The sequence below is a fragment of the Malaya genurostris genome, chromosome 2, assembly GCF_030247185.1.
Source record: "Malaya genurostris strain Urasoe2022 chromosome 2, Malgen_1.1, whole genome shotgun sequence".
NCBI lineage: Eukaryota > Metazoa > Arthropoda > Insecta > Diptera > Culicidae > Malaya > Malaya genurostris.
The window spans coordinates 27,016,009-27,036,321 of record NC_080571.1 but is presented as its reverse complement, the minus strand read 5'-3'; the positions used below and the strand labels follow the sequence as shown (position 1 = coordinate 27,036,321).

Here is a 20,313-nt window from a genome sequence, read left to right as displayed (position 1 = left end):
CTACTTCTGGAACATGAACGTCAAAAGCTTGATAACGATAACAATAAAAGTAAATAAATGCTAAATATCGAACAATCTTATTTTGAAGACTGATGAATTGATGAACTTATTTAATTATTTTAACAATTCATAATCCTTACAAAGCCTTGGAACAATCTTGAATTATTGTCATCAATTTAACCATTTCATAAAGGCACTCAGATCAGATCATAACAGTTTCAGCAATCCGGTTAGATTGTGCCTTAAATTTAAAACGTTATTATTTACAAAACTAATTGGAGTATTTACCACATGATACAGCATAAATAAGATTTGTTCTACATGTTTGTATGTAATTTGGCTTAGATCGAAATTTTAGTTATAACTCATATTTGAACGAACTGTTTTGTATTTGTATAGCAGATACTACTATGTCTGTTAGTAAAGTCAGGGCCGTCGTAAGAAAATTTGGGTCGGGGGATGGTGGAATATTACTACCATCCCCCGACCCAAACTTTCTTACGACGGCCCTGACTTTACTAACACACATAGTAGTATCTGCTATACAAATATAACAATTTAAAATTGTTATCTATGTTAGATACGAGGTCTGTTAAAAAAATTCCCGGAATTTTTTAATTGCGCGCGTCTGGAGAGTCCGGTGGTCAAAGTTTTTTTTTATTGTGTTGGTACATATGTCCCTAATGTATGGTGAAATTTTCAGCTGTATTCATTGTTTACATTGTGTCTTGTAGCGGCTGGTGTAGACGTGATTTTTTGAGCTCGGCGATTTTTGTTAGTTTAAACAATGGAAGAATTGAAGAGTCAAAGAATTTGTATTAAATTTTGCGTGAAAAATGAAATAAAGTGTAACCAAGTGTGCGAAATGTTACAGAGAGCCTACGGTGAGTCTGCTATGAAAAAAACAAGTGTTTACGAGTGGTATAAGCGTTTCCAAGATGGCCGCGAAGACGTTGAAGACGACGAACGCTCCGGTCGACCCAGCACGTCAATAATCGATGAAAATGTGGGAAAAGTGGAAAAAATGATTATGGATGATCGCCGAATCACTATTAGAGAAGTTGCTGATGAAGTTGGCATATCAGTTGGCTCATGCCATCATATTTTTTCAAATGTTTTGGGCATGAAACGAGTGGCAGCAAAATTCGTTCCAAAACTGCTGAATTTTGATCAAATTTTTTGGCTGAAAACAAGACTTTAATCATGCCCCAACCTCCTTATTCACCAGATATCGCTCCGTGTGATTTTTTCCTGTTCCCAAAGTTGAAGAGACCCATGAAAGGACAGCGTTTTTCATCGATTGAAGAGATAAAGGCAGAATCGCTGAGAGTGCTACAGAGCATTACAAAAAGTGACTATCAGAGGTGTTTCGAAGACTGGAAAAAACGCTGGCATAAGTGTATTATATCTAGGGGGGATTACTTTGAAGGGGACCATATAGATGTAGACGAATAAATAAATATTTTTTTAGAAAAATGAGAATTTCGGGTACTTTTTGAACAGACCTCGTATGTGCAGAAAGATTTTTAAGCATACTAAAATTATTAGCCCGGATTGGTGGTTCAATGCATAGGACACTGGTCTTACATACCAGTTGTCGTATGTTCAAGCCTCGACCTGGAAGGATACATAGTGTCAGTAGGATCGTGGCACTAGCCATGCAATGATTCTGTACACTATGAATCGGCTGTGAAGTCTGTTGAAACAGAGACGCCAAATTCCACGAAAGGAATGTAATGCCAGGACTTTAAAATCGTCTGTGCAACTTACCAATGGTAAGTTTCACAAAACTCCCGAAATAATGTTCGTAGAGCAACTTTGAATGTTGAGTGTGAGAAAATGGATACCAAGACACCTATATCGAAAAGCAATGAGACTTCTTTTACTCAAAGTTCAAGTAATCCTAGTACTTCGAAAACAGACACAAAGAACAATCAAACACTTCCATCAACTGAACTATCAACCGCTACCAACATACAACAAACTGATCCTTACAACGACGATGCTAATCACAACAACAGTTGGTGTAATAGTACCTTTCTCATTAACATTTTATGAGAAATCGATGTTTCATAATGGACATTTTTGATAACGGTTTCCGGAATCGGAATTAGAAGACTGGATTCAATGGAAATATTTTAGAATCAAAAATCTCAGGCATTTGATTCAAGAACGAAATATTTGCACGCATTTGAATCAAATAAATTTTAGATTTGATTCAATGAAATTTTGAAACTTGTATACAAATCCTAATATATTTTAATCTAATATGCATTGCCACACTAAATTTGATTCAAAAAGAGTTTTATTTGATTCAAATTTTAATTCGAAAATAGTTTTATTTGATTCAAACAATGGTTCAACCGGTACTTTGAAAAAAAAAATCGTTTTTTACATAAAACTTTGCATAACTCGGAAAGTAATAATAAAATCTGGAAACATAAACAATAGCGTAAATACTTCTTGAAAAACCAGCCATCTAGCCATCTCTTAACCGTGCACACACATAGATAATTGCTCAGCTCGTCGAGTTGAATTGATTGGTATATGACAGTCGGCTGTCCGGGCCTCGGTTCAAGAGTCTGTTTTCACAGTGATTGCATAAACTTTCTATATGAGAAGGGCAAAAAGTCAACCATTCAACTGTAAAGAAGATCAATGAAATTGCCACATGTATGTTATAACTAACTCGAATGGAATGGTCAAGGTCTTCAATAAAAAAGGCTCAACGTGAAGATGTGTAAAAGCGCAAAGTTGTTTTACAAACTTGATTTTTCACAAAATATTGTTCATAATTTCTTCTCGAATTTCATCTGCATCACGTTCATTTTCTTCCACACCATACATTTCTGCACCATGCTCTCCATTTGATAAATCTAGCTGGTCGTAATCCATTTTATACTTCATTCGCAAGTTATGTAAAGCTACACAAACGTTGATTTTTTTGTTGCTTTTTCAGGTTTGTAATGTAGCTGTCTTGCTCCAAAAATGCATCGGAAGGTATTTTTGACTACTCCAATTGATCTTTCTACAGTAATTCTAGTTTTGGAATGAATTTCGTTGAACCTTGTTTGCCGTTCAGTATTATCTCCTCCTATACGGAAAGGTGTGATTAGAAACGGTGTTGAAGGATAACCAGCATCAAGGATGGCTTTTATCGTATCAAATAATGCTCACTAGCAACTCTTCCACGATTAAATCAGTGCCATCAAAGAGAATCGGAAATCATCGCAAAAACAAAAAAACCGGCATGGTACATTTAACATAGAATAGACACTAGTGCGAGAGCGAATTTCTCTCGGTGAACCGTCTGAGAATCAACGGCTAGCACGCTGCTGTGGGGATTCTCTCTGAAGCAACAAACGGTCGCTTATTCTCGTTTCGCGATCCGATTCTGTATGGGCAGTGGATAATTGCGATAGAATCATTTTATTATTGCCGCTTATTCTAACTATGTGCTTATAACCTTTGTATAATTTGTGTCTATGAAAATGTATGTGAATGCTCCACACAAGGGTTTTCAAATATTGCAACCTAGTATGAGAATCATCAAGGCGAATCATCGATTCGATTTTCTGCGAGAATTTTCAACTTGCGATTCTCTCTTGGTAAATTCCACACAGCGGCGATAATTATCAGACTGAAATTTTTTTTAAGGGCCATTAAATACTCAGAGTATGAAGTGGAGCGAAGAAATGTAGAAAAATTCTCTCGAGGTTCATGCAATGAGAGACTCGAATTCTTGTAGCATCTTCTACCGGATTGAAAATGTTGTATACAATATAGATAAAAATCGAGCAGCTTCTGTCAAATTTTCAGCAATCACCAACACTGAGTCCAGCATCACCTAGGATGAAAATGAAATCGTTATAAATTACTAGCTAATCCGGAAAGCTTAAGAATCTACAAAGTGCATTCATTAGAAGAATTTCAACCGTTTCAATTCAATCGATAACTCTGTTCTTAACAAGTAACCAGGAGTTTCTTTCTCCGTTTTCGTATCTTTATCTCAATAATTGATTTAACGAACTGGCGCTGCAAACGAACGAGTCGTGGCATGTACCTGGATGATTGGCATCGATATATCGAATGATCAGATTGTGATCGCAAACCTGTAACAATAAATTAGTATGAGTTGTACAAATGAAATTAAAGTTTTGATCAAGGTTTACCAACATAACATTCAAACTGTAAAAACCTTTACGATTGTAGAACAAATGTTTATCACAAACAGGAGGAACAATTTTGACATGTGTTCCATCTATACAACCGATTACTCCTGGAAATCCAGTTTTTTCGAAGAAACCTATTTTGATCTTATTTATTTCACCATCACCTGATGGGAACTGTATTTCGACGGGGCATATTTCATTTTCGATTATTTCCAATCCAATGTAACGATCATTTCCTACACCTTTCTGGTAGTTTCCTTCGGCGAAAAATCTCAATGAAGCTGCGAGGATGATCATTGGAGGAACTGATGTAGACAGTTGAACTGGGATAATTTTTGCATCAATCACACCCAAGAAGATATTTGAATATTTCTTTTGAAACTCGAAAGAACTGCCTGAACCTAGAGAATACGTATACAATACGGTTTCACAATCACACGTAAAGTCCAAATACTTACGATTTCTCCGTTTGATCCAGTGGATTTGTCTACGTTCTAATGCCAAGCAGGTGTATATTTCCTCGTCTTCACTATCTGTATCGAACCACAATTCTAATCTCATTTTTACTTCGTCTATTAAATCAAAACAAACCACCAGCGCGATTTTGGACGTCACGCGAAATGAACAGGGTTACTTTGATTGGAACGTCGGCTCACTATCACTTCACGGTGTTCATTTTGATCACTTCACTGTTCGTGATACTGATAATAGGAAAAATCAAGTGAAGTGACATGTAAGTGAAGTGAATGTGAAAGTGGAAGTGATAACGGTAATAAGGGCCGCTATGTATTGTGAATGTAAGGGAATCGCGATGCTCCTTTTATGTGCATCTAAGAAGATGCAACATTTTTTAAGTGTGTAGTGTTGAACAATGTTCCTGGCGTTTTTAATGGTCTATCCGAACAAAAATTAGATAACAATGCAGTAAACAGTCATTGTAATGTACTAGCAAAATTAAGTTTTGATTATTTTTTAAAGCTTCGCATGGAATAACTCGCAAGAAAGTTTCACTGTGCGAAACAATCAATGCTAAGATGTTCTTTAACATATGTTTATCCAAAGCATAATAACGCCCATTTGCAATGTAATAAATCGTTTTGACAGACCCGGGAAAATATTTGTAACGCTTGAGAATAATGGAATATGACAAGTTATTTCCCGGTTGGTTTATTCAAAATGTTCTGAACGTTGTAATTATCCACCGATTGCCCGAAATGTTGACTACAACCGTACTTGCTAGAGTCCCGTATCCACCATTGCAATCGGAAAGATTTTCAATAGTTGCCGAAATCCATCATCAAAATTTCTCCCATCTGTCAACAGCTTTTCCAAACGAGAAAAAATAAATTCAGATATTTTTAATATTAAACAAGCAGCTTGGATTGTCCGTCGAACTTATTTAGAAAAGTCACTTCCAAATAGCTACTCAATTCGAATGACTTTCCATAGCTTGTTTTGTGACCTGTTGACTGAAAAAAATTGAAGCTATCTCAACAGAAATAACCATTCGAAATTAATACCAAATTCTTAGCTGTAAATCGCAACTCGCCAAAGCGCTACCCAAAATTATTTACTTTCGAGACATCAACATTCAACCACTCCTGAACTAATCGCATTACAACAATCACCGAAGTGAAGAATCCAGTGAAACCCCAGTGTTGTGAAGTGAAATTTCCCGTTCCAAATCGAATTCCGTGACAAATTCAACCTGAGTAAGTACAAATTCTACTGCAAATATTAAAGTTCATCAAACCTCCAGCAAACTGGTTTAAATTTTTGCCACAAATGTAGCAGCACAAGCTAGTCCAGCTACAACGAAAGAAAGAAAAGTTCTATTTTTATTTCCATCGAACGAGAAGAGCATCGTCGTCGTAGCATAAGGCACGGAAACGGTAAGCCACGCAAAAATGCTTCTGCTGCCTCTCCACGGAAGAAGACACACTCTTCCTCGGTGGCGGCGGCGGCGGCACTGGCAAGTGCTCTATGTTCCATAATATACACACACCCGCCGCCGCCGCCACCGCACAGAACATTCGTACGCTCGTACATTGATGACCCAGGCCAGGGGTTTCTAGCGGCCCTTACACGTGACAATATTATTGTCAATCCAAAGTATTGTCAATACCGTCAATCCAATTGACTTGGTAACTTGAGTCCGCATTTTTCGAACAAATCATGCGTTTGAAGCTTCAAATATTGCAACTGAACATTGAAACATTGAGAGAAGAGTTCATTGCACATATTTGACAGTTTCTTCTCTGGAGAGAAAGTATTGTCGGATTGATGAGCAGTTTTGATTTTTTGACAATATTTTCGTCAATCCAATGAAGTTTCCATTACACGATCAAAAGTATTGTCAATACTCCTTGTATTGACAATAATATTGTCTCGTGTAAGGGCAGCTTCTGGTTTCTGGTCCGGTCTGGATATTGAGAAACAGAGGAAGCAGAGAGAGAGAGAGTGAGTGAGTGCGATATCATTCAAACCCCCTCTGGCGATGTACAGATACAAGTAGGAAAAAGGGCAAAAGAGAGCCCGCGTGTCCGCTAGAACGAGAAAGAGATGGTGGTGGTGACCGTAATAAAAAAAAACCGCATTCACAACGCCGAACGGGGAGGGTAGAGAAATTAACTAAACATGTATAATATATACTACACGAACGAGCCTCTGTGTACGAAGAGATAATCGACTCGGTTGGAGAGTACATTGTCGCATTCATCCAGCGCTTTGCTGTGACCACTAGAATCGGACACTGGACAAAGACGACGACGACGACGACAACAGCAGGACACCGAATGAATGCGACTGTGTGTGTTAGTATGAATATAAGAGTGACAAAATTACACGCGCGCAGGAAAAAGATCCACTCCCTCCGAAACAGAATGTCACTCGGTTTTGCGATATTGTCTCTGGCTTATATGGATTTCCAGATAAATATAAACATAACCGGACTGCGACTGTGCTACAAACAACGATGGATCGCGGTGCGATTGTGTGAGTGTGTCACACAATAATATAGCAAGCTAACGACAGCCCACCGAATTGTCACTTGACGGTGTCCTTTTTAGCCAGTAACGAACGGGGTGACACAACACGGAACGATGTCGCACAGCCAATGTGTCACCGCGCGCTAGTGTAGGTATCGCACCCCACCACTGTCCTACTGTCGCGCGACTGTATAGGTGTCGCTCAACCCAATAGGTTCGATTGCATCAATAGCTTCCCCCACCTCTTTATTTCATTTTTTTTTCTCGGTTTTTGCTTACTCGCTCCATACACACCTCGGTTGTTGTACCTTCGTAGCAGTAGCTGGCATTCTGTCAACATTATTATGTTGTTTTTTATGCTTCAACTCTGTGCACGCTATTCCACACACTCGCTCTCTCGTCGTTCCAAGTTCCAAGTCCCAAGATCCTACTGAGTTAATAGAGACGAGAAGACTGTGTGTGTGTGTGTGTGTGTGTGTGGGTGCCGTAGAACATCCGTAGCTCCCTCGCCACCTTCCCTACGAATTTTACGCTCGCTAGCTTGCTCTCTCAACCGTACTGCGAGGTCTCCGTCCACCCGGTTTTGTGGGTGTGAGTGTCTGTAGCACAGGCTTATCGCACTTGTTTCTCTCGCTGTGTGTGGCTGTGTGGGTTTGCAACCAGCGCAGCGACACCTGACTTGGCTCTCTTCGTCACATCCGAAAGTTCAACAGTATTATTGAACCCGTCTTACCAGTGAGACACACACGGGGCCTTCTCTCCCGAGTCAGACGGTTTTTGAGTGGTTTCGGACTGAAGTAAAAAAGAAAAAAAAAGTAGCCAAGTGCGGTTGTACAAAACCGCAAGACCAGAAGGAACACAACAATCGCCGAAGAACGGTCACACTACCACCCCACACGCGTGTTCTCTCCGTGATTCCGGGATTCGCTCACCAGCCCATCCGCGCGGTGCAGCAGCAAACAGCAGCAGGGGTTGGCAGTGCGCTTCGGGCCGATATTAGTTTTATTGTGTATTTCGTTGTACTGTTGATCGTACACACGCGTATCGCAGCAGTAGCACCCGTAGTGACCGCGGCAATAGAAAAGTAGGCGAAGTAGCCTTTAGTGTACACACGGAGAGCGCCGCGGACGGAGTTTCTGAGGACCGAGGACCGAGCAAAGCCGGACTACAAACAACAACAACAACAAAAAAAACACGTAAATTAAAGTTGATCGATCGTAGTAGGCGGTGCGCGGCCGTAGTAACAACGAATTCGCGAAGAAACAAAAAAAGAACCATCCAAGGAACCAAATAAAGTGTCGCCAAACTGTGGCGCGCGTGGGTGTGTGTGCTTTAACCGGAGAAAAGGAGTTTCGGTTTCGTTTTCTGTCTCTGACAAGCGTGATACGGTGCGACAGAGAGTTATCAGAAAAAAAATAGAAAAAAAGTGAAGCAAGACAACGCGCTCGACAACTCAAAGGCACCCGAAACGAGCTGGTGACCGAAGCAGTAGTGATAGCAACGACAAGTTCTGAATAATATACCTCTATTGATTTTGACCGAGACCGAGTGTGGAAGTGGATTGTTGTGGATATACATACATACACACAGCAGCAGCAGCGGTGCCCAAGTGGTTGTGCGGTTCCTTCCTTCCTTTCTTCCTTCCGGCAGCCAAAACCGAATAAAATAGAGCAAAGTTTAAGGCAGTTGTTCTTTGATTTGATTTTATTTTTTGCCGTTTGTTTTCGTTAACGAAGGAATCGGCCGGTGATTGCCCAGCATAGTTCGATCAAGTGAAACTAAGATACAGACGTGGACAGTTCGTGCTAGTTCGTGGAAACAACCTCTGAATCCGGTGTGGATCCCGGGTTCCGAGTTTATCGTAGTCTGCTACTGTTCCAGGCAGTTGAATAGCTGAAAAGGTAGGTGGATTTTTTGTTGTTGAGATTGTGCAAAATCTACCAACGAACTACTGATCGTGTGACGGGTGACTAGAAGAAAAATATATTCAGAGTCAAGCTCCGGTTCCAGAGTTACGCGTTGATGGGTGCGATCGGTTCGGAGATGCACCTTTGAGTTATGACTCAAAAACTTAGGCAGACCGTTTTACTCGATATACCCTCTTTATTTTCTGGTGCTAAAGATAAAAATATTTTGTAAATTTTTATCAATTTTCATGTAAATATTTGGAGAAGTCGATTGAATGGAAAGTTACACTGCAGTGTTTCATTTTTACATATACTTTAAAAGTAAACTGTGCGTCAGCACCCGTAGTGCTTACCCGTAGCCGGTTCGGATAGTAAATGGCAAACGACCTTTGCCTTTACTTTCTGATATATCAGAGACTCGGATGACTCGTATCGCTAAGATGCCTAAGTTCGACTCCTCTGGTAGAAGGTAAAAGTTTAGATACGAGAAGCCTTCTGCTTACTTAAATGACCCTTGTCACGTCTCACTTTTCCGCACTTTATTCTTCACATCCTTGCTCTTCCTTGAGTACTATGGCTCTATAATTTCATATTCTTTCTCTTCTTATAATCTCTAGTTAATTTGATATCGTTAAAAACCGAAAAAAAAGTAAAAATTACTGACTGACCAGAAGTCATAAATAAAAAAGTAAAAAATTTAAAAGTAAAACTAACCGTTTTATTGGGGCGCCTTTTCAAAATTTACCTTGTTCAAGAATGGATAGAACTTGATCGTAAAAATCTCCTGTTGTACTTAACCAAACAACATATTTTTTTCTAGAAACTCTCAAAAATATGATCAGGAATTTGAGATTAAATTTTCAATAATGTGAGATAACCATAAATAACTGAGAACCAAAGTTTTCTAAAACTTTCGAAAAACAATGAGGAAAACTCATCATGCTTGCTTGTGTTTTTCGCACCGGAGGACGGTTGCGGAAGTAGTTTCAGTGTCGGTGTTCGACTAGACTACTCGTCAAAACTATGGTTAAAAATCGATCTTACCTTCTTATCGTTAGATGGGACTGGAACTCGTAGTGGGAACCTTCAACCAGCAGCAACAGACCTCATGCGAGATATAAAGCCTTATTTGGGTTGGATTCTGAAACTGAATTCTAATACTGAATTCTGGAACTGAATTCAGAACCTTGGTTCTGGTCCAACTGAATTCTGAATTTAAAATTTCGAATTCGATTTCAGGTGTCGGTTTCAGAATTTAGTTCCAGAATGTTGGTCTAAAAGTTGAGATTATGACTCTGGTACTGAATCCGAATTCTGAAACTAGACTCTTGGAACTGAATTCAGTACCATAAGTTAAGTTCGGAATTCGTTTCTCGAATTCAGATTCAGGAATTTACCCTCAGAATTCTGGAACAAAAATCTCAGATCTGAACTCTAAACCAGAATTAATACCTAAATTCAGTATCAGAGTTCATTTCCCAAACTCAGGTTAAGAGTTCAGAACCATGCTGGAATCGAACTCGGAATTCTGTTTTTGCATCAAGATTTTTGAACTGAACTCACGTTTCTGAATTCAGTTCTAGCATTAAATTCGAAAGCTGGATTCTGAAACTAGACTGGATTCAGCGCCATAATTTGAGTTCGGATTTCGTTTCCCGAATTCAGATTCAGTAATTTACCCTCAAAATTCTGGAACAAAATACAAGATTCTGAAACGAAATACAAGATTCTGGAACAGAATTTTAGATCTGAACCAGAATTAATACCTAAATTCAGTATCAGAATTCATTTTCAGAATTCACGTTCAGAATTCAGAACCATGCTGGAATTGATGAGCTCGTAATGTTGGTTTTAAAAACAACCGATTTTGGAACCAAATTCACGTTTCTGAATTCAGTTCTAACATGAAATTCGGAGGCTAGATTCTGAAAATGAGTTTTAACTCATTCAGTTTGCAACTGAATTCGAAGCCAACCGCAGGTTCCGAACTTAGAACCTAAATCCAGTTTCAGTTCCTTGTGGCAAAAATTACTTAATAGTTGAAAAAAGTCGAATAAATTTCTCAAGTCGGTTCTTTTTAGTTTTAGTTTTCAGAGTTCAGAACCATGCTGGAATTGAACTCGGTTTTGGAACAAGAACCGAATTCACGTTTCTGAATTCAGTTCTAACATTAAATTCGGAGGCTGAATTCTGAAAATGAGTTTCAACTCATTCAGTCTGCAACTGAATTCGAAGCCAGCCCCAGGTTCCGAATTTTTTGCACTAGAATCCAGTTTCAGTTCCTGGTGGCAAAAAGTACTCAACAGTTGAAAAAAGTCGAATAAATTTCTTTAGTAGTTTCTTTTTAGTTTTAGTTTTCAGAGTTCAAAGCTGAAATTGAACTCGGAATTCTGCTTTTGCATCAAGATTTTGAAACTGAATTCACGTTTCTGAATTCAGTTCTAACATTAAATTCGGAAGCTGGATTCTGAAAATGAGTTGTGAGCTCTGCAACTGAATTCGGAGCAAGCCTCAGGTTCCGAATTTTTTTCCTTAAATCCAGTTTCAGTTCCTGGTAGCAAAAAGTACTCAACAGTTGAAAAAAACCGAATAAATTTCTCTAGTAGATCCTTTTTAGTTTGACTTTTCAGAGTTCAGAACCATGCTGGAATTGAACTCGGAATTCTGCTTTTGCATCAAGATTTTAGAACTGAATTCAGTTCTAACATTAAATTCAGAAGCTGGATTCTGATAATGAGTTGTGAATTCTGCAACTGAATTCCCCAGGTTGAGAAATTTTGTGCTTAAATCCAGTTTTAGTTTCTGGTTTCTCAAGTCGGTTCTTTTTCCCAAAAAAGCTATCGGAAATTTTCTTTCACTAAGTATGTAAATCTACAGAAAACAACAATAACATTGTTTGTTGTATTGTTTTGCTCTATTTGTGTGGTAGAATAGATTGGTCGTCAATGACTCATATTTTAGTAAAGCAGCACCTATACAATTCGAAAAGCGAAGCAGTAAAAGTTGCAGAATTCACACAATCAATCATCTAGCTAACGATTATTGATATTCAGAAGAGTGCAAGAAATATATCTGTTTTTTAATTGTTTCGTTTTATTGGCGACTGTAACTATTTATGGTCTTTCGTCTAAATATATCTGTGATATTCGTATTCACATCCCCTCCAGTTATGTCTCTGACATGACCCACCCTCCCTTTTTTTCTAATGTCGTTTTCGCTTGATTCTAAACCTAACCCAGTTTCCACTCTAACTGCTGTTAAACCGTTTGTTTGAAGCTAGTTTCGAAACGTTGAAACTACGTTGTTAATCTGAAAATCGAGCTTGTTTCGTACCTATTTTTCTCAGTAGCAAGGATTCAGTTCCTGAATACAATTACAGTTCCAAGTTCCGAACTCAGATCCAAATACAATCATTCAGATCCAGAATCAAACATTCAGATACAGATTTCAGTTTCAAAAGAAGAAAGGGGGAAAAGGGAATTTGTATCAAAGAGATTTATTAATCAGTTGTTTTCACAGCCTACATCTACAGTTTTCGCAAACAATTTTTACGATGTCTTTTCTTTCCTTTGGTATTAGCAAATCGAATTTTGCTTAGAAATTGTTCATGCATTTTTCTCAATGTTTTTAATGGGGCCTTTTTGTGTATTGAATGAATTGACGCCTTTTCTATTTTTTTTTGTAAGTTGATAAGCTTTGGATCGTGATTTTGTTAACATATCATAATATTTTCTCTACACCATCGGTGATAAGCAATTTGTGATAGAATTTCCAGTAGTAAAACATAAGCACAAATATTTAGAAATTAGTTTTCTGAACCGTTTGACAAAAATCCAGGTCGTCCAATTATCTAGAAATCTGAAATTCAGTCAATGAAATCCAAAACCTGTTTTTTTTTTTTAATTTCTAGAAAACAGATCTAAAATTCAGCTCATCGTCCAGAATCCAAAGCCACATTTCTTTAACTGAACCCAAAATTCAGAACATGGTTCTGCGCCTGGATTTTGGAACCGAAATCTGGGTTGTGATTCCAGACCTGGACACAGGGACAAAAATTTCGGCTTGAATCTGAATTTTGAAACTGAATTCAGGAACTGAATTCAGGAACTGAAATTGAGGTTCAGACCGAAACTCGGTTCCAAAATTCAGATTTTGAAATCAGGTTCAGAATTCTGAAACTGGTTCCTGAGTTTGAAGTTCTGGAGCATCAGACCAAAATTCAGGATCAAACTTAAAATCCAATATTCAGTTGTATTTCTAAATTTCAGTTCCAAAATGCATTCCAGAATCCAAGTTCAGAATGCAGGTGTATAATTTGATTCCAAAATTCAGTTTCACAGTTCTAGAAGTGTAACTGAATACAGGAACTAGAATCCGAAATCCACTGAACTGAACTAAAATTCAGCTGCAGAATCCGGGTCCTGAGTTCAAAGTTACCAAATTCAGTTGCAGAACACGTTTAACAATTACCAAACATTACCCACCAGCCTTTTTTTGTTTTGAGAAGAAACCGCTCTTTGGCAAGCTCTTCCAGAAGCTACCCAAAATTAGGTCGTTATTTACTCAAATTTTGACTTGATCGGGAATAATAGGTAGCAATCTTTACCAAAGTTGCCATGACAACACTTTGGATAACCTTACAGTTACAAATCATATGAAGTTGAATTCCTCAATCAGAACTCTTTCGGATTCGAATTCCGAACATAAATTAAGAAACTTAATTCAGTTCCTAAAGCTAGTCAAGAAACCAGTTCCATGCTATTCGTTTCAAATTCTGAAATCACGTTCCCTGGTTCACAAATCAGTACCAAAATTCTTAATTTTTTCCAGTAATTTGTGGTCAATCTAACACTTTTGAAAATTTTATCATAAATTGCTGATCATATTTCTGATGGCATGAGGAAAGAATCACGTTACTGTGTTTAGTACAACTCGTGATATTCTCGATAAAGTTCTACCTACTTTTCCTCATAACGAATTTTGAAAAGGGGCCTCATAGTAATAGCAAAGACTTAATCACGTCAAAAGCGAACTGAATTGTCAGTTTGGCACGTTTTCGTGCATATTTCGAGTTCAATTAGAAATAATTTTTTTGTGTAACTGAAAATATGCATTTAAACATTCAAGTTTTTCCTCCTAAGCTGAAATCCTGAATTCCATTTCTTTAGCTGGAGTGTAATTAAATGGCGTAAGATGCCTAACTTTTACACTAACATACTTCTGAAGTGAGCGAAAATTCAACGACATTCAGAATGTCACTGTCAATCGGTTTGATCGGGCACTTCAGGAAAGAAAGCTCAAGTAAAAATTTAGTGCTCAGTCCGTCTTTGAGACAATGTGGGTGACTATATTTCGCTAAGTTATTAATTCTTTTCGGTGAGAATTGGAACTAATTCTCACCGAAAAAAACCAATAAATCGGTTGCGGTGATTATTTAAAACATGAAAATGTCGCTGACGGTTTTTGACGGTTCGAAAGTGATTTTCAAACACTGGAAAAAAAACTGTGCAAATTTTAGTTCTTTACAATAAATCACCTAAAAAAACTCTCCAGCCTAGAGTAAGAATATTTTGTCAATCGAAAAAAGTATTTTTTGAAATTTCTCTGATGATCCCTGTATTACAATTATTATACTACTTGTAAGTATTTTATTTCCAGTGCAAAATAAACTTTCCGTCCGTCAATTTCTGAATTGAATAGCAGTTTTTTTTTGTGAAATTCAACTACTCGACAAAAAACAACTATCAAAATGTCAAATTTTAATAGTCTTACTGAAGAAACAATTCAGTAAAAACTTTTTTGTTCTTTGCAACGTCCCCGGGAACGCTGGCAAACTTGATTACGATTACGATGATTCCCGCTCTTATCTATTGAAATTGTATTCAGAACATTCACTTGACGCCTTATTTCTTCATTGAATATTCCAAATTGACGATTTCTGATCCGAACTACAGCGAAGACATACGAGGAACAAGTAATTCGTACACGCTTATATTGTATTGCCCCAATCATCTCTGTTCAAATCTCAGTGTTTGATTTTCAATCGAATTTCCAATTAAAATATTCCTTCATTGTGGTGATAGCTTAAAGTTTTGCTGCAAACAAATGTTTTTTTTTTTTGGTTGATATATCCGAATAGTTTTGTGATATTTTGCAGTTCGATTGTTGACAACTAGTCAAAATGTCAAATTTTAACTAAAGTTTGAATTATTTGCAAAATATTTCACAGAAACAATTGAAACCAATTCATTTTAAACTTATTTTGCTTTCCAAAGTCCCGAGGATTCTTGAAAACATGACTACGATAGTGATTATTTCCGCTCTTATCATGGACTTCCAATGGAAACGTTGATTTTCAATCGAATTTTCAGTTAGAATATACTTTAGCCCTGGTAATAGCGCGTATATTCTACTGACAACAAGCGCACGGGAATGGGATTGAAATATAATGCCATTCGGTTGTTGGTAACTCGTTAAAAGCGACTAAAATATTGTCACACAATTAAAACTGCTCATCAATCCGACAATACTTTCTCTGCAGAAAGGAAACTGTTTTTTTTTTCAATTCAGGACGGGTGAATTTAATTCGATTGAAAATTAAATCAAAATTTACTGTTATAGAAGGCTTGTCGGGAATCACAACTAACTGAATAAAATTGACTTGAAAACAAAATGATATTTGGGGAATCGAACTACTGTAAAATGAAAGTCGATAGAACGGTAGACTTTTCTTACGTGTCGTCTTCGACTCATCAAGGCGAAGCTGTTCAAAATGAAACTGCATGCTAGTCTACTAGTAGTTCAATCTGAACCGTGAACTACAATTCTATAACAACAAATTATTTTTGAATCACACAAATAAAGCAAAAAAGCACATTGCTAGGCGAAGATGGCAGTTCAATTTGAACTGCTTTAAGCACTTTAAGCGTAACACATAAAAATATCCAGTGAAATCAGTCCAGGTGATAATTAAAACAACGATTTTGTCCCAAATAAATGTTGTTTTTCGGTACAATCAGGTAAAATCATTTACAAATGTCGAAGCGATTGGTTTAAAAGTTTTAGAATTTTTTGCAAGGAATCGAGATACAATTAGAGTGCAAAATATTACCTATATATTCATAAGATAGTACTTCAAAATAACCTTTCAATACTGGCAAAGCAAAAATTTGCTAAATAGATCCATGAAGATGTTATTTTCTTGATATTTCATTGATGGAATCAAGAAAATAGTATAGTATCTGTTCGATATCACTGTTATAATAATATAATGACTATCCTATTTCATTATTATACCGGTTTATAGGTCGATTTCGAATCGTCCACGTGGCTTGCTATATTTTCTTTGTTAATGCATTGAAACTGACTGTGTTTCTTAGAGTAATATGAGACAAACCTTAATGACTTCCACTCACACAAAAGGATAGTGTGAAAATAAATCAACTCCGGGTTTTTCAAACTAAAGCGTGATTCGAATCAACGTTTTCTTGATACAACCAACAGTTGTTCGAAACAATCAAGCTCTAAAATATAATATAATAATAATATCAGTTTCTTCAGAAAAAAAAACCGGATTATCGGTTCAATGCATAGGGCGCAGGTCTTACAAGCCAGTTGTCGAATCCAAACCTGGAACGATTCTTAGTGTCTGTAGGACCGTAGAATCTGTCATGCAAAGGTTCTGTACGCAAAGAATCGTATTTTCGATTATTTTTATCAGCCTGAAAACGTGCGAAATCAAATCGACAATTGATTTTGCTTTTTCTCACTCAATTCCACCAGATTTTCGAACCAATCCGCTATGGAACTTCTGGTTTTAGGTTGCTTGGAAAAGAACCTTGTTCCGATATAAAACAGTAGTATTCAGGATTGAATCTATTCTGCGTTGGTTTTGACGGAAAACTAATCGTTGAAGGATTCTGAAACAAAGAACGGTTCTCTTCTGACATATCGAATGTACTACAACAATTAAGTGAACAATTCACTTCAAGTTTCATGTTTTACTTATAATACACTTTTTCGTTGCGTAAAACACTTTGACTTTCAAGTAGCTTTTCGGTAACTTTTTCGCCAGGGAAAGGTTATAAAAAAGCAGTTATTAATCATAACTACTGCCTAAGTGAAGAGAATTCACTTGCACTTTCTTGCCACATGACTAGAAATCAAATGAGCATTTTTAAATGATCTATTTGATTCGAAATCGAAATATTGTTCATAATTCATACGCTATGACATTTAGTCACAATTTCCGTAATCATAGCAGGCGTCGAAAATCTGGCTCGACACCAATGGCATTACTCATGAGGCGACGCTTTCAAGCAATATAGCAACACGCTAGATTACCTCCCACATTATCAGTTCGGAATTCCACGATGAATTCAGTGTGAAATCCGAATCGGTTCGGAAATCTGTCGGGATTCGAACGCGAACTAAGTTGTCAATTGTTCGTCTGCGATTTTGCACGTTTTCAAGTTTATTTTTAATTAAATTCGAAATTATTAGCAGCAGAATTTAAATCTTTAAGTTTTTTCTTTCGGAATTCACATTCTGAAGTCAATTCTTCTAAATGGCGTAAGTTGCCTGACTTTCAACACTAACACTTACAGAAAGTTGGAGAAAATTCGATGACATTCAAAATGTCACTGTCAATCGGATTGATCGAGCACTCAGCAACGAACAGTAGAGTGAGAATTCAATACTCGGTCCGTCTTTGAGACAATGTGGATGACTGTTTTTTGACAGTTCGATAGTTATTTGTAGGTACCGAGTTTTAGTTCTTTTTAATAAAACACTTTTGTGCAATTTATTTAAACTATCGGCTAAAGAAAACACTCTAGCATAGAGTAAGAATTGTTTGTGAATCAAAGAAAGTAGTTTTCTGAGATTCCTCTGATGCCAGCTGTATTGCAATTATTATACTAATTGTTATCATGTTATCTCCAGTGCAAACTAAATCGCTGTGAATTTCCGTATGTCAATTTTTTCAATTGAATTGCAGCTTTGGTCCAATTTAACTAGTCGATAAAAAAAACTAACTATTCATATGTCAAACTTTATCCAAAAGTTAGAATTATTCGCAGAAACGGTTCACGGTTTTAGTAAGGAAACAATTCTCAAAACAAAACATTGACCGATCCAAAGTTCTCGGGTGGCTCTAGCAAATTTGGTTACGATTACGAGAAACCAACCATGGTTTTCCGCTCTTATTGAAGACTTTCAATTGTAAGGAAATTGCATTTTAAACACACAGCAAAAAGTTATGAGATTTACAGGTGACGGAAATTCATAAATGACAAAATTCATAGGAACGTAATCTGCAAAACGACTGCATTTTACAATAATGATGTTTACATGTTTTAGCACTTAGAATGCATTATGTTAGTTGTTGTTAGAATTTTGTTAGAATGCATTAAACATAAGTTATATTTACTGTAACATTGAGTCATTATTGACGCTCATATTTGTCGGTCTCAGAAGACGTAAATTTACACGATTTTATGTAGGTGTGCATGCACTTAATTTTTCGAAACGGTTTTGATCCAAAGACGACAGACTAATGGCCGTTTCAGAAATGTTGATTCAGAATGTTGATTTCAATGAAATTTGCTCACAATTCGACATGTCTTTCATCAATCAAAACAATATACTGATAATTTTGCTGCTTTTTGTAACTGACTGTAAAATTGAATTCGATTTGAGTAACGCTAAACTTTAGCAGTCTTTACCGGAGACAAAATTACATGTTGTTACTACAGACTATTGTCACTTGACGTTTTGAGAAAAGTTCAAACGTTCAGAACGTTAACAACCGATGGTTGGAAAAATCCGAACAGTTTACTCGCTGGAAAGAAAATCACGCGTTTTTTTTTTTGATAAACGGCCAATAAGCCATCCATCAACATTCACTTTGAAGAGTAATTTCGAATGACTCGGCACTCGCTGAGTGTAAGTCATAATAGTAAACGGCAGAGAAAAGTTTTCTCTTTCGTCTGGTGTTAAATTTAATTCTCTATCTTTCATAGCTCGCTTGCAATTTCATTCGAAAGTGGAAGATGACAGGATGCTTATTGGCCGTTCTGAAAAAAAATACGCGTGAAATATTGACGAAATGGCAGAAAGTGTCGAATTTGTGATCATATTCTTGTCGATTCGTTGAACCGTACGCTAAATACTTCTAGAATTCACAATACCATTTCCTCGTGCAAAGTCTATAAGCACAATGTAACGATTATCAAACATTGAAAACAAAGCAGGCCACGCTAATCTGAATGTGTTGACATCGCTCGCGAAGCGTCGCTTCCAAGCAATAGACAGCGCGCTAGATAAATGTCTAAAAATCGATAAATTAGAGATCGATTCAATTTGACGACTAGTGCAACAATTTAGAATCAGATGCAACGGTCACCATCACAAATCATCACGACGGCCGGACGTGCAAAATGCCGCTGTCGGATGATCATCGGTCGGGGGATGTGTGTTTGGGAAAGTGTCAATTCCCATTGATTGACGTATCAAGTTTGAAACCCCCGGGTGCACAAATAACAAGCTGCATGTTTTGAGGCGTAACGACGGGGCGATACGGTGCGTCACATGGTGAAATTGCACTCAAGCAAGGCCGTGTGCCGCGCGGGGTGAAATGGCGAACTCGTCGTCGTCGTCGTCGTCGAAGCACTTACAATGCAAACGAACCAGCATGCGAAAAATGGACGAAACACTCGCGGCAACAAAATGTCTAACGAAAGCACGACAAACCGCGCTGCTGCTGCTGCTGCTTCTGTTGCTTCTTCTTCAGATAGGTCAAGCTAATGTCAAGTAGCCCCATCAACTGTGATGCCAACACACACACAACGCAAACCAATACCCGGACTAATCGCGGGGCCGGTGATCGGTCAATGATGGATGATGGCATCCGAACGCATATGTCGCTTTTACTGCTGTTTTAATTGCACCAACAAACGATTGTGTATTGAAAGTATTGTGGCAACAAACCGCCACCGGCCGCGGCGGCTAAACGCTGATAATGCGCTAAAAAAGATGAATGTGTGTTTTGCACAAACAGAGCTGTCAAATTGAAAGTTTATCAGTGCTCCAGTGCACAGCAAAAACAACAACAACAACAAACCAAACAGCAGTTAATATACATGTTATATTAGTTGTCAATCGCTCTCATCCCCGGATCTTGTTACGCGGTACCGACCCTGCCGCCTCCCGCTGTTTCACGGTTTTCCATGGCAACCCGCGAGCGGT

At 37.6% G+C, this 20,313-nt stretch overlaps 1 protein-coding gene and 1 pseudogene across 1 annotated transcript in view; one reads left to right on the top strand and one right to left on the bottom strand.

Moving 5' to 3' along the window:
- Window positions 1–2,775: 2,775 nt before the first annotated feature.
- Window positions 2,776–19,888, bottom strand: LOC131427250 (putative nuclease HARBI1; annotated as a pseudogene).
- The window catches only part of LOC131428257 (uncharacterized), a 29,452-nt gene continuing 17,029 nt past the window's right edge, over window positions 7,891–20,313 (top strand). Inside the window, exon 1 of the mRNA XM_058592049.1 lies at window positions 7,891–9,060. The gene's annotated coding sequence lies outside the window, so the exon portion shown is untranslated. The remainder of the gene's footprint in view (window positions 9,061–20,313) is intronic.